The sequence below is a fragment of the Conger conger genome, chromosome 18 (genome assembly GCF_963514075.1).
Source record: "Conger conger chromosome 18, fConCon1.1, whole genome shotgun sequence".
NCBI lineage: Eukaryota > Metazoa > Chordata > Actinopteri > Anguilliformes > Congridae > Conger > Conger conger.
In genome coordinates, this window is record NC_083777.1 from 14,660,690 (window position 1) to 14,672,932 (window position 12,243).

Consider the following 12,243-nt stretch of genomic DNA (forward strand, 5'->3'; position numbering starts at 1 on the left):
TGGGGTCGGTAAACTGGGTATGACATCGGTCTAGTGCAGGAAGTGGGGGGCGGGGGGACATTATCCATTGATATGGGAAATATATGGTGAGAAAAGACATGGCTGATATCATTTGCAGGTGGAGTGCATTTGCACAACCGTGTTTCAGGCTAGCTCAGAGTGTCCCCGGCGCTGTCACAAGTTGTAGAGTAAAAAGCTACTCTCCTGTAAACCGGTGTCTGGATGTCCCTCCACTGCAGTTTTCGTGGGTCCTGCCCGCTCTGACCTTGTTTTTGTTGTTGGTGTCAGACATGTTTTGTGCTCTGCTAGAATGGGCCCCAAAGATCACTTTCCTGTGCTGCACTCGCTTTCATGTCTGTCAAACTGAAACACCTCGACTTACTGTTTACAGTACTACTGTTCTGTATAACAGGACAGAAGTCTGTACTGTCTTACTGTTCACCCTGCTACTGCTCTGTATAACAGGACAGAAGTCTGTACTGTCTTACTGTTCACCCTGCTACTGCTCTGTATAACACGACAGAAGAGCGAAATGTCTTGCATATGAAACCTTCCCAAGCCGCCCTGCAAAATAAGACCCAGGTGCCCAGCTAACCACCACTGAAAAGGGTTCATTGTTATTGTGGAGGTTAATTAAAGGGTTAATAGTGGTTGTCACATGTTGCAACTGTACTAAATACGCACATTTGTAAGAAACTGGAGCAAAATATTTTCTTTTGATAATTTTTTTTGTGTGTCAGTATACAAATGGTTTAATGGTGGGAAAAAAAGTCCCCTGTGACATTGTGAAAAGCTCCCATCCAAATGATTGGCAGCTGTTTTATGAATGTGTACTTCTTCAAAGGAATTTCCCATAAGAACACAAGCAATTTTGTGTGAGTCATTTTTATTGATATCGCAGTAGCCCTTTCTGACACAAAACCTCAGCACATCTGGTTGTGCAATAGTGAAAGGCATTGACTCATAAAAAGGTCTAAAACATGAGGGCACAACAGTAGACAAAATGAAAAAGATGACAAATTGACATCTTGGTTGCATAGCTGTTGAATTTGCTTGTCCTTTTCTGGTATTTTCTGTCGCTTTTCTTTCTGATGTGGTTGGACATGTAGTTTGTCCAGTTGGCTTCTTTGTCCGCTCAGCTGCCGTTGTGCCGTTTCTGCTGTCGCCGCCCAGTTTGAAGCCAGGCCTCAAACAGCCATGTTAGTCATTCTCTGGCTGCAACAGGGAAAAGATGGGGAAATAAATTATACGAACGTAGCACTGCAGCGAGCAACAGGGAACACGAAAGACGTTGTCAACACATGGCTTCAAAAACATTTTCCATTAGGAAGTAGAATCAAACCGCTGTTGTTAAAACACGGTAGTCTGTCAGACGCTGAAAGTGAGAGAGGTACAGAGCGAGAGGGTGAGATGGAGAGAAGAGAACTGCAAGCAGAAGGCGGACATTACAGTGCTATTGAACCGGGTGATATTAACTATGAGAGTCACTATGAAGGCAGCCGCCTTCATCGTTCTGATAGTCCTTCAGGAGATTGGATGGCACTAGGAAGCACAGACAGCGGCTAAATAATAGTATAATCCTTGGCGGCTATGGACAGCACACGCACCATAGCACTGTCCTTCAGGTGCATGGACTGATCCAGAGTCACTGCACAGCATAGTGGATGGTGCCAAGTTTACACTCAGTGACCACTTTGTTTGGTACGCCTGTATACCAGCTTGACGCAAATATCTTATTGGCCAATCATGTCAGCAGCAAAATGCATGAAAGCACACATACATGGTCAAGATGTTCAAGACCAAACATCAGAATGGGGGAACAAGTATGATCTAAGTGGCATGATTGTTGATGCCAGACAGGGTGATTTGAGAGGTCCGAGGAAAATGTCCAGACTGTTTCAAGCTGACAGGAAGGTAAAAGTAACTGAAATAACCACATGTGGCAACAGTTGTATGCAGAAGAGCATCTCTAAACACCCAACACATCAAACCTCGAAGTGGATGGGCTACAGAGGCACAAGTCTAATAACTATGTAATACAGTGGTTGCTGAGTGTATATGGCTGTGCTTCAGGATCTTAGACAGCACCCATTCGCTCATGTGGCCTTTCATGCTATTGGAAAGGTGGATAAAAGAGCCCAACTCAGCACTTTACGTCTATAAAATGATTGACCGGTGTTTGAGAATTTGGCTGAGGTGTTCTGTTATCCTCTCCGCATGGCCTATAAGTACTGAGCACTGTCTCATCCCTTGAGTGTCAAATTTCGACAGCCCTCAGAACTTGGGGTGCTCACTTTGCCCCTCCTTATCTGGCATGCACTTTGAACAGCCACGTAACCTGCCACCATTTTGCCCTTTAACACCCTTTGACTGCAGTCGACTCAAAGCGGACAGAAACTGTTTAGCACTAGAGTAATGTTCAATGTATGAAATATGACTGTGTATAGAGCAACTACACCACCACAGCTAATTATTATACCTGCTCAGTTCAGATAATTAGTGAAATAAGGTGGTGTAGCACAAGGTTGACGCAAAAGCCTGCAGACATTGCAGCCCGCAGGATATGGAGTTGAGTAGCACTGGTGTACAGCGTTGTGTTGTGCACTTGTAAATGGTTGGCATTTATATAGCGCCTTTATCCAAAGCGCTGTACAATTGATGCTTCTCATTCACCCATTCATACACACACTCACACACCGACTCACACACTGCCATGCAAGGCGCCAACCAGCTCATCAGGAGCATTTGGGGGTTAGGTGTCTTGCTCCGGGACACTTCAACACAGCCCGGGCGGGGGATCAAACCGGCAACCCTCCGACTGCCAGACAACTGCTCTTACTGCCTGAGCCATGTCGCACTTGTAGTCAAAGACTGCTGGTTACACTGCCACATCAAACACCAAGGTTACTGTGCAAGTTTAGCAAGATAATTGACTGTGATAAATAGGGTTGAGAATGTTGCCTATAAATACAGGTGTAGTAAAATCTGAAAGAGGCCTTAATGCCTTTTACATAAATGTTTTTACAGGAGTGAAAATGCAGTGAGCTGGCTTTGTGTTCCTCTTCTGGCGGTATGCTTCTATTGTTCAACTGGGACCTCATAAACCAAATCAGCAGAGGAGCCTTAAAAGTTTCTCCGCGAGCTTCACAAGGAAACGGGAGAATACGACTTAGTGGAGATCCTTTCCCTTTCCCTGTGTTTCAGACAACTGTCACAGCAGTGCATGTGCATAGACGAAATGCAATTTAATCTACTTCTGGCCATAATAAATCTCCTTAGCCATTTCTGGGGATTTGAGTGCTGTTAAGTTCTCCTCTGAGCCCTTTTCGGTCTAAAGGCCAGAGCCTGTGCTTATGTCATCAGCTAAGAAGCGCAAACTTTAATGCGATTTGTTTGACTGAATTGCTGTGAACACAGCCAGGACAGAACAACATCCCAGAAGGAAATTGCTCTAATTTAATGAGCTTTTTTCTGCATAGACCCAGGTGGCCTTCCCACCTGTCTCCATCAACAGAGATTCTTCTGAATAGAATTGGTTTACCTTTTAAATTCGCTCTATTCTTTTCAGACATCAAAGGCATGTTTTGCTCGCATTGTGTATTAAAAATGAGAACACAGACTGTCTGACAGTACGGTGCATTCTCGGTTTTACTTTGCTAATAGTGTGGTTCTCTCATCAGATGGCATCCTGAAGATGTATTACAAGGTCAAATAGCATTTTTGCATCTAATGTTCACGCTCTGATGACCAAACCTTCTTCAAATGGATTATAAAATGGACGGCCGATTGTGTTTTATTTTCAGGTTATGGAAATAAAATGCAGTGGAGCATAGACCTCTCCAATGCCTTGAGGATGGCGGTGCATAAATACATGGCATTCAAAAGACCTGTTTACTGTGTGCTTTATTGTACCGTACACGTGTGTTCAGCTGTACGTTGGCAAGTAAAAGATGAACACATTACTTTTCCATAGTGTGATGTACATACTGTATGCACATTTTAAATTTTGAATACAGTACATGTCTGAACCAAGTTTGTTTAGTTGGTTATGTCTGTACATGTCATTTGTCATTTCTCGTTTTTACATTGCATTACATTATAGTCATTTGCCAGATGCTCTTATCCAGAGCAATGTACAATGAAGTGCAAATCATAACCAGGGACAAGTGCACTGAAAATCCTAGTGGGAAGTATGGATATACACTCACTGAGCACTTTATTAGGTATTTATTAGACTTATTTTTTCTACTGCTGTATCCTATCCACTTAGAGTTTTGATGCGTTGTGTGTTCAGGGATACTCTTCTGCATACCACTGTTGTAATGTGTGGTTATTTGCGTTACTGTCAACTTCCTGTCAGCTTTGACCAGTCTGGCCATTCTCCTTTGACGTCTCTCATTAACAAGGCATTTCTGTCTATAGAACTGCTGCACACTGGATTATTATTTATTTTTTTGCACTTTTCTTTGCAAACTCTAGAGAGTAGTGTATGTGAAAATCCCAAGAGATCAGCAATTTCTTAGATACTCAAACCACCCTGTCTGCCACCAACAATCATTCCACGGTCAAAGTCACTTAGATTACATAGATTATTTTTCCCCATTCTGATGGTTGATGTGAACATTAACTGAAGCTCCTGACCCTTATCTACATGATTGTATTACTGCTGCCACACAATTGGCTGATTAGTAATTGCATGAATAAGTAGGTGTAAAAGTAAAAATGTTCCTAATAAAGTGCTTGGTGAGTGTATATTTAGATTTACACTCTCATCATCAACAGAAATGCCAACACAACAGAAAATAACCTCTCTCATAGTATAAACTCTCAAAGGATTTAATAAATGTGTACAAATGAAAGGTTATTTGTAAATCATATGACGATCGCTCATTTCTGCTGCCCAGTGATCTGCAGGAAAGCAGTCTGCACCATCAATGATTTGGCTTGAAAATTAGGCATTCAAGGACAAAACCGAATTACATGCACACAGCGATTTCTGCATTATCTACACTTGCTTCACTCATACATATTTATCCATCATTCCAGGACTAGTTAATTCCACATTAATATGTGACATCTGTGATCTCATTAGTATTGAAACCACAGGGCCCCATGAGCGACGATTTCTTACGCTGTGTATAATTGTTTACAAACAACGGCGAATCTGCCCAGGAGCGCTAAAATTAAAGAACAACCTATTTTTATTCCCGTAAACCCCAAATGAAATGAATGACATAAAAAGGTTTGCAACCAAATTTCCGATTTGGATTTTAGTGAGTGAACCAAAGAGTGACAGCTGCCTTGGGCGGATTCTGGATAACAAAATATTTAATTCCTGCCACCGCAATGTCCGATAACAAACCAGCCTAATTTTCATAAGCAATTATAATCATCGTGCTAGGGAAATGCCAAATAACAAACCCAAGCTGGACCATAACTGCAATAGGTTGAATGAACTGGACGATACAGAGATGATGAACGTGATTTAAACTCTTTCACTAGTGTAAACGGCTGTATGTAATAGTTGTGGGTATTACAGTTCTTGTCTTGTCTTTGAAACCCCTTGGTGCTCAAAGTGAGCATTGAACATAATGTTTTCGCATTATGCATTTAACATCCCTGGGGCCTACCATTAAAAAAAAAAAAGAAAGAAAAAAAAAGAAGACACCACAGTCTGCTAGAAAATTATATTTTGGTTCATTCACAGGAGGTAAAGCCGACTTCATAAATATATTTCATAACATAATGCAATTATTGCTTCAGAGTTGTCTGAAAGGAGCTGGAGTTTATCAGAGTAAGATTCCTTTGCTTTTAGCTTTTAAACAACAGAAGAAAGAGTGTCTGTCGGTTTGATGCGTGTGTTTCCACCAGGCAGTGCAAGTCATGGCATAGCTGTATGAAATATGTAAACCAAAGAGAATACATGTCAACCATGGAAAACACTTTAGAAGGTCTCTAATGATATTTCTCTGTATGAATGCAGTCACTGGACTTTCACTTGGTTGAGATTTTGATTACTTTGTTACTGGAGACTGCACGATGGACATTTGTGTCGTGTTCGGTTATTTAGATGAATAAGCCCCGCCAACCATTTAAGCGGATTATTTAAGTGCCAAAACCATTTTGATGGAACTGGAGCATTCGCTATTCATTAGTCAGTGTCTTTCCAACCCGCAAAGCCAGTGAAGTGACCAGTTAATCAGCTGCTACAGACATTTACATTTACATTTTAGTAATTCGGCAGAAGCTTTTAATCCAAAGCGATTTACAAGTGCATAGGTTCTTCCACAAGTTAAAAACATCAAATCTTAGCAAACTACAATTTTTTTTTTTTAATTAAGGGTTAGGGTTAGACAAGAGGGATATCAGAAGGGGGGGGGGGGAGGAGATCAACTATAGGATTAGGGTATATTCAGAAAAAGTGTATTTTTAGTCTGCGTCAAAATATGGGGATGGATTCTGCTGTTCTGACAGTGGTAGACAAGTCACTCCACCACTGAGGAACCAGAGCGGAAAACAGGCGTGAACATGCAGCTTGACCACCTGGTGCTTGTAATGAGGGAACCACAAGGCGACCAGAGCTGGCAGACCGGAGTGGTCTTGCGGGGTGTAGAGAGCAATTAAAGATTGGATGTAAAGGGCAGTCCCCTAAGCAGCCTGGAATGCCAACACTAGCGCCTTGAAGCGGATGCATGTGGCAATAGGCCTCCAGTGGAGGCCAATGAGGAATGGGGTGACATGAGCCGACGTGGGCTGACTGGTGGTCAGGCGGGCTGCAGCATTCTGGACCAGCTGGAGGGGCTTGATGGCACAGGCTGGGAGACTGGCTAGGAGGGAGTTGCAGTAATCCAGACAGGAGATGACAAGCGCCTGGACTAGGAGCTGGGTGGCTTTCTCCATCAGGAGATGATGGATACGGCATATATTATAGAGGAAGAACCTGCAGGTTCTAGCAGTGGAGGATATATGTGGAGCGAGGGTGAGATGGTTATCAAGGGTCACCCCAATATTTTTGGCCTTCTGGGAGGAGGGTACTACAAAGTCCTTGACGATCAGTGAGAGGTCGATTGTCAGAGACCTGTGTATTTGGAGGGAAGGAAAGAAAGAGGGAGGAAAGAAAGAGTTGAGTGTCTGGATGTGATTGCTATCTGTGTGCCTCATGGGTGGTCATATCGACTGCTGAAGATTACCAACCATTAAATGGAAATACAAAAAGTGACTCCGTTTTAATATTATAGAACTCTAGCTATTATACTGGCCAGACCCCGCTCCTAAACACTGCCATTATCACTATATGCCTGGATATTTCTGTATATATTTATACATATGCTTTGTAATGTATGCCATATGTATCACATTTGTAATCTGTATTTCTCCTTTCTTGGAGGAAAATGCATCTGACTGATATTTGATTTATTTTGGCCTAATAGTAGAGCATCTGCCTGATATTATCTGTTGTCGGCTTTGGTTCAGTAAGAAACGTCCCATAAAGCTTAAATCGCTGTGATATCGTTGCTGTGGGACAAACCTGTTTAGGCTTATGCTGTGCATTGTGGGATGTTTGTTTTCTGCTATCTATTGTCAAAAGGATTTGAAGTTTCATTTTTCAGATAGCATAGCTAATTTGGGTGATGATTTTGTGTCACAAATCCTCACAGTGTTTAGGTTTTAGTATTACATTATTGATATGTCTTCCATAGCATGAAATGGCACAAAAGGAAAAGATACTTTTATTTCATACCATTTAGATTTTATCTGGAAACATATCACACATTGTCTGAGTCTTACATTCATTGCAGAGCCATCATTACATTCCAAAATAAGTGTAGGTATAATGAAGCAACCTACTGGTTGAATTTTAATCCAGTCTGATCCATTAGATAGAGTAGGGCTAATGGAACATGATTCAGAATTGTAAACTGAGGAAGTTTGGTACATGAGCAATGAAGTCGCTGAGTGCTGGGCTATTTTTTTTATCAGTGGTCACGCAAGCCCATGTGATGCGTGTCTTTGGAAGGCAGGACACATTATAATCTGTGTTTTCCACCTATTCAGTGTGGTTCTGATAAAAAATATGGTTTTACCATAATATGCAAACTCAATACAAACACAATAAATAGTTAATAAGTTTATATGACCTCATTTGTTTTGTAATATAAATCATTCATAATTTTATGACTACTAATATTTTTTTTTGTTAAAAAATTATGTTTTAATTTGTTCACGTTGAGCAGACCAGATAGTATGACATCTCATTTTCGACTTTTCATTGAAATTAATTGCTTTCTCTTTGAATGCCATCAATGATCATGAAAATCTTTTGATCAGTAAACAACACAATGTCAGACACCAAATGGCTCAAAGAAATGGCAGTAATTATTTTGTTGTGGTTCAAGTCTGGGTCATGACCCACTGTTAAAAACCAAACAAAAACTAGGAATATCTGCATGAAAAGAACACTGTATATTTTTTTACCCTGGATTCTGGCTCTTTCTGCCTAAAAAACAGAATCCTGCGGTAACATGATCACTGTTTGTTTATTTTTGTCTTCTTCCACAATCTGGCAAAAAAAAAAATCAAGGTCTTACCGCTGAGGGGCCTGGGCATCAGCCATATCGCATGAGCATCAGCAGACAGTCCTGTCTGCAGAAGTGCTGCTTTTCTGATCGACCGGCGAACGGGGGGGGGGGGGGGGGGGGGCAGGCCTTTTGATCACAGCAATGATAGCAAAGAACAAAGGGTGACAGGCGGCCATTTTCTGGTTAAATCGGACATCTGTAAATTTAGCAACTGATGCATGGATCTCCTCCTCTGCCAACCAGGCCCCTAGTATTTCCTGGTAACTTGCGCTGAATACTTTCTCTGCAATTTGATTTCTTTGTTTTTGTTTTTTTTCCTGAGAACCGCACAACAGTACTGCCCTTGTGTAACCATTATTACAGAGTTACTGAATTGTTTCTTGAATTTTACACAGGTTATGGTAGGGGAACCTGAACTGTTTTAATGTAATGAAGTTCCATAATATTTGTAACAGTTATTATAGGGTTAGCCAAACTGTTTCAGCATAGGTGTTGCCAAGTTAACTGAATAGCTTAAAATCAATTGTGCATAACTAACCCAAGCAGTCCACTTTTAAAGACAACTGGCTACAGCTGGTCTGCCTTTGCTTGCCTTGGGAAGCATAAACATCACAGCACGTATTGCCAGTGTTGGTTTTTGCCGAATCTCACCCCTCCCCCTTATAATCAAATTGTGTAATTATGTCATTGTTAAATGCTTTGATTTGTGTCGCATCATGTCATTTTTCATAATTTCACCTGCTCCTGCATGGTACCTGGGGCCCTACCTCTCACGTAGTTGAGAGCTTCATTGCAGGTGACATTACTGATACATGCCTTCTAGGTGACAGTGGCTAAGCTTCATTTGAGTATTACAAATAGCAAAATGCCTCATGCTAAAGTACAGGCTGCATTCGGTTGACTGGGGAGATATAGTCATTTTAACAATTTATTTATGAGAATCCATAACAGGACAGTTTCAGAGGGAACTTGAAAATAATAAATGGTGGAGCACATATCCAACATGTATAATTTATTCTGACCGTAATACGAATTATTACACCCCTCAGATACCCTTTGAAACCTTGGCTACTGACACCCATGGCCAGCCCATGTAGAGCAGTGGAGTACAACAATGTTGCACACAAACATGAAACCAAAACTAGGCGGGGGGGATGTGAATGATAGCTAATTTACTGATTAGCTACATTAAACGGCCTTGCGACAAGCGTTCATGGCTGGCAACAGTGATTGAAACGAGCAGGACCAAAAAGAGTCCTGAGATCTGCAGATCTCAGCTTGCACACCACAAATTTTGTGAAACAAGCTGCTTCATCTTTACCATTGCCCCTGTTTGTGGGTGGATGCTTTTATCGTATCCACAGGTTCATCTGAATCGATTCACATTGCGTCCCTGACAAAGAGCACTGGAATTAGTCCAGTAAAATGGCAGCATGATGTTCAATAGGATTAATAGGATTATGTGAAGGTGCCTTCGAACACCATTTAAATCACTGGCCTGGATTTAGTCTAGATCGAACTCAAACTTAAAAACAGGAAGAGGAGAAACCCACCGAGCGTGTGAATCCTGCCATGCTAATGAGTGATTAGTGCTGTTCATCTGAGCAGAGGAGAGAAAGGGCAGTGGGGTCTGCATGCAGGAGTGGAGAGGAGAGAGAGGAAAGGCCACACACACACACACACACACACACACACACACAAAAAAAAAAAACCCTAACCCTAATGCACCCTCATAAGCTTGTTACCACTTGTATTACCTTTATAACTCTCAAGGGCGATAGTACACCTTTTGAATGTGCCATAATGAGGACACTAGGCATCGACGCATTGCCATCAACAACGAAGCTGCCCAGAAGTGCAAATAGTTGGAGCTGAAATATAGGATATGCAGGATATGAAATTAAGCTTGCCTGCTTGCCCTAGACCAGTGATTTTGGGGATTGGGAAAACTAGCCCGGTTAAGGAGTTGGATTCATCAGCTTGTTAAGGGGTGGCCTGTAGCGTAGTGGTTAAGGTAAATGACTGGGACACGCAAGGTCAGTGGTTCTAATCCCGGTGTAGCCACAATGAGATCCGCACAGCCGTTGGGCCCTTGAGCAAGGCCCTTAACCCTGCATTGCTCCAGGGGAGGATTGTCTCCTGCTTAGTCTAATCAACTGTACGTCGCTCTGGATAAGAGCGTCTGCCAAATGCTAATAATGTAATGTAATGTAACATCAAAGTGGCACTATTGCTATGTGCTTTGTGCCGTGGTTTCAGCAAGACAGTTAGTCAGTAGACAGTTAGTCAGCCCCTCCCCTGCTTCCTATGCACACACAGGGGTTGAGAGCCACCTGGTCTCGCACTAATTTGATAACCTTTGACCAAATGTTCTGACCACTGAAATCGGGCCTCTGTGTTTCCGAGATCTGAACATCCAGCCTTAGTGGTTGAAGTTAACCGTACGCTCTAATTCCCCAACCAAAACTGAGGCATTGAATGCGTGCATACAAAATGTTTTTGTGTCTCTATGCTCAAGTAATATTGGTAATGTTACATCTTAGCCTGAACCATAACCTCTTTTACTACAATTGTTTTGCCGTTTGCCCACGGATTATGTGTAAATACACCTATTTTATATCTATTATATTTCTCCTGGCAATTGCAGAATGTCATCATGGGGAGGATTCGATATACGTGACCCGATTTCCAGGGCATGGAAAATCTGTGCGAGACCATGCTGTTGAGAACTAGCATGGGTGTAGGCATCTCTCCGAGTATAATTCTAGCTTTATTGATTGTTATCAGGCGGTGAAATTGTAGAGGGCACTGAAACACATGCGCACACACAACTCTGTGTTTGAGTATGCGTGAATGACCGCATACTGTATCGAGAATGTTTCTTTTTAATTGGTCACGGAATGTCTCAGTGACTTCCACCTCATGAGGAAGGAAAGATAAACAGAGCAAGAAGATTAATAGGGAATTGTTAATAAAGGTAGCAGGGTTTGTTGGATGGCCAAAAGTAAATGCCAACAGGAATTTGCTCTGTTGCCCGTAGAGGCGCTGGGGATAATGCAAATATTACATTCTCTGCACGCCGGGGGCGATAAAACACATGCCCCATAATTCACATATATGGCCATGCCTTCTCACTTGCAGGGTTGATTCACAATCATTAATGGACTGCACTCATATATCCTGTTGCATGATTATTTTGTCAAAATGCAGTTTCAAGGGGTTGTTGGATGGTTTTGTCCAGGGAGGGAGTGTACTTGTCGACTGTCAATATAATATAATTTAAGCATAATCGACTGATGAATCAATAAATAAATGCATATTTTTAATTAATATATTAAAATAGAAATTGTCCATGAAGAGTGATCAGCTTTTATGTAAAGCTACTAGGTGATTAAATCGTTAGTCGATTGGCTTGTTATTCAGTATAGCCCTAATGCGCACACAATCACAGAAAGTACATGGTAAGTGTATAAATGCTATTACTTCAAACTCCGAGATTACTGTCAAATGAAATGGACACATTTTTAACAATGCTGCCAATGCTTTTCCACTGAAATCATGCGATTCCTGTCAGCTGTTCTCCATTTCGTGTCAGGCCATTATCCAGAATGGCTGAGGAGGTAGAACAGCAGAAAGCCGGTGAGAGAAATTCAGAGATATTCAG

The 12,243-nt window shown here is 41.8% G+C and overlaps 1 protein-coding gene across 1 annotated transcript in view; it reads right to left on the reverse strand.

Moving 5' to 3' along the window:
- Window positions 1-869: 869 nt before the first annotated feature.
- The window catches only part of khdrbs2 (KH domain containing, RNA binding, signal transduction associated 2), a 158,572-nt gene continuing 147,198 nt past the window's right edge, over window positions 870-12,243 (reverse strand). The window contains exon 12 of the mRNA XM_061228444.1: window positions 870-1,215. The gene's annotated coding sequence lies outside the window, so the exon portion shown is untranslated. The remainder of the gene's footprint in view (window positions 1,216-12,243) is intronic.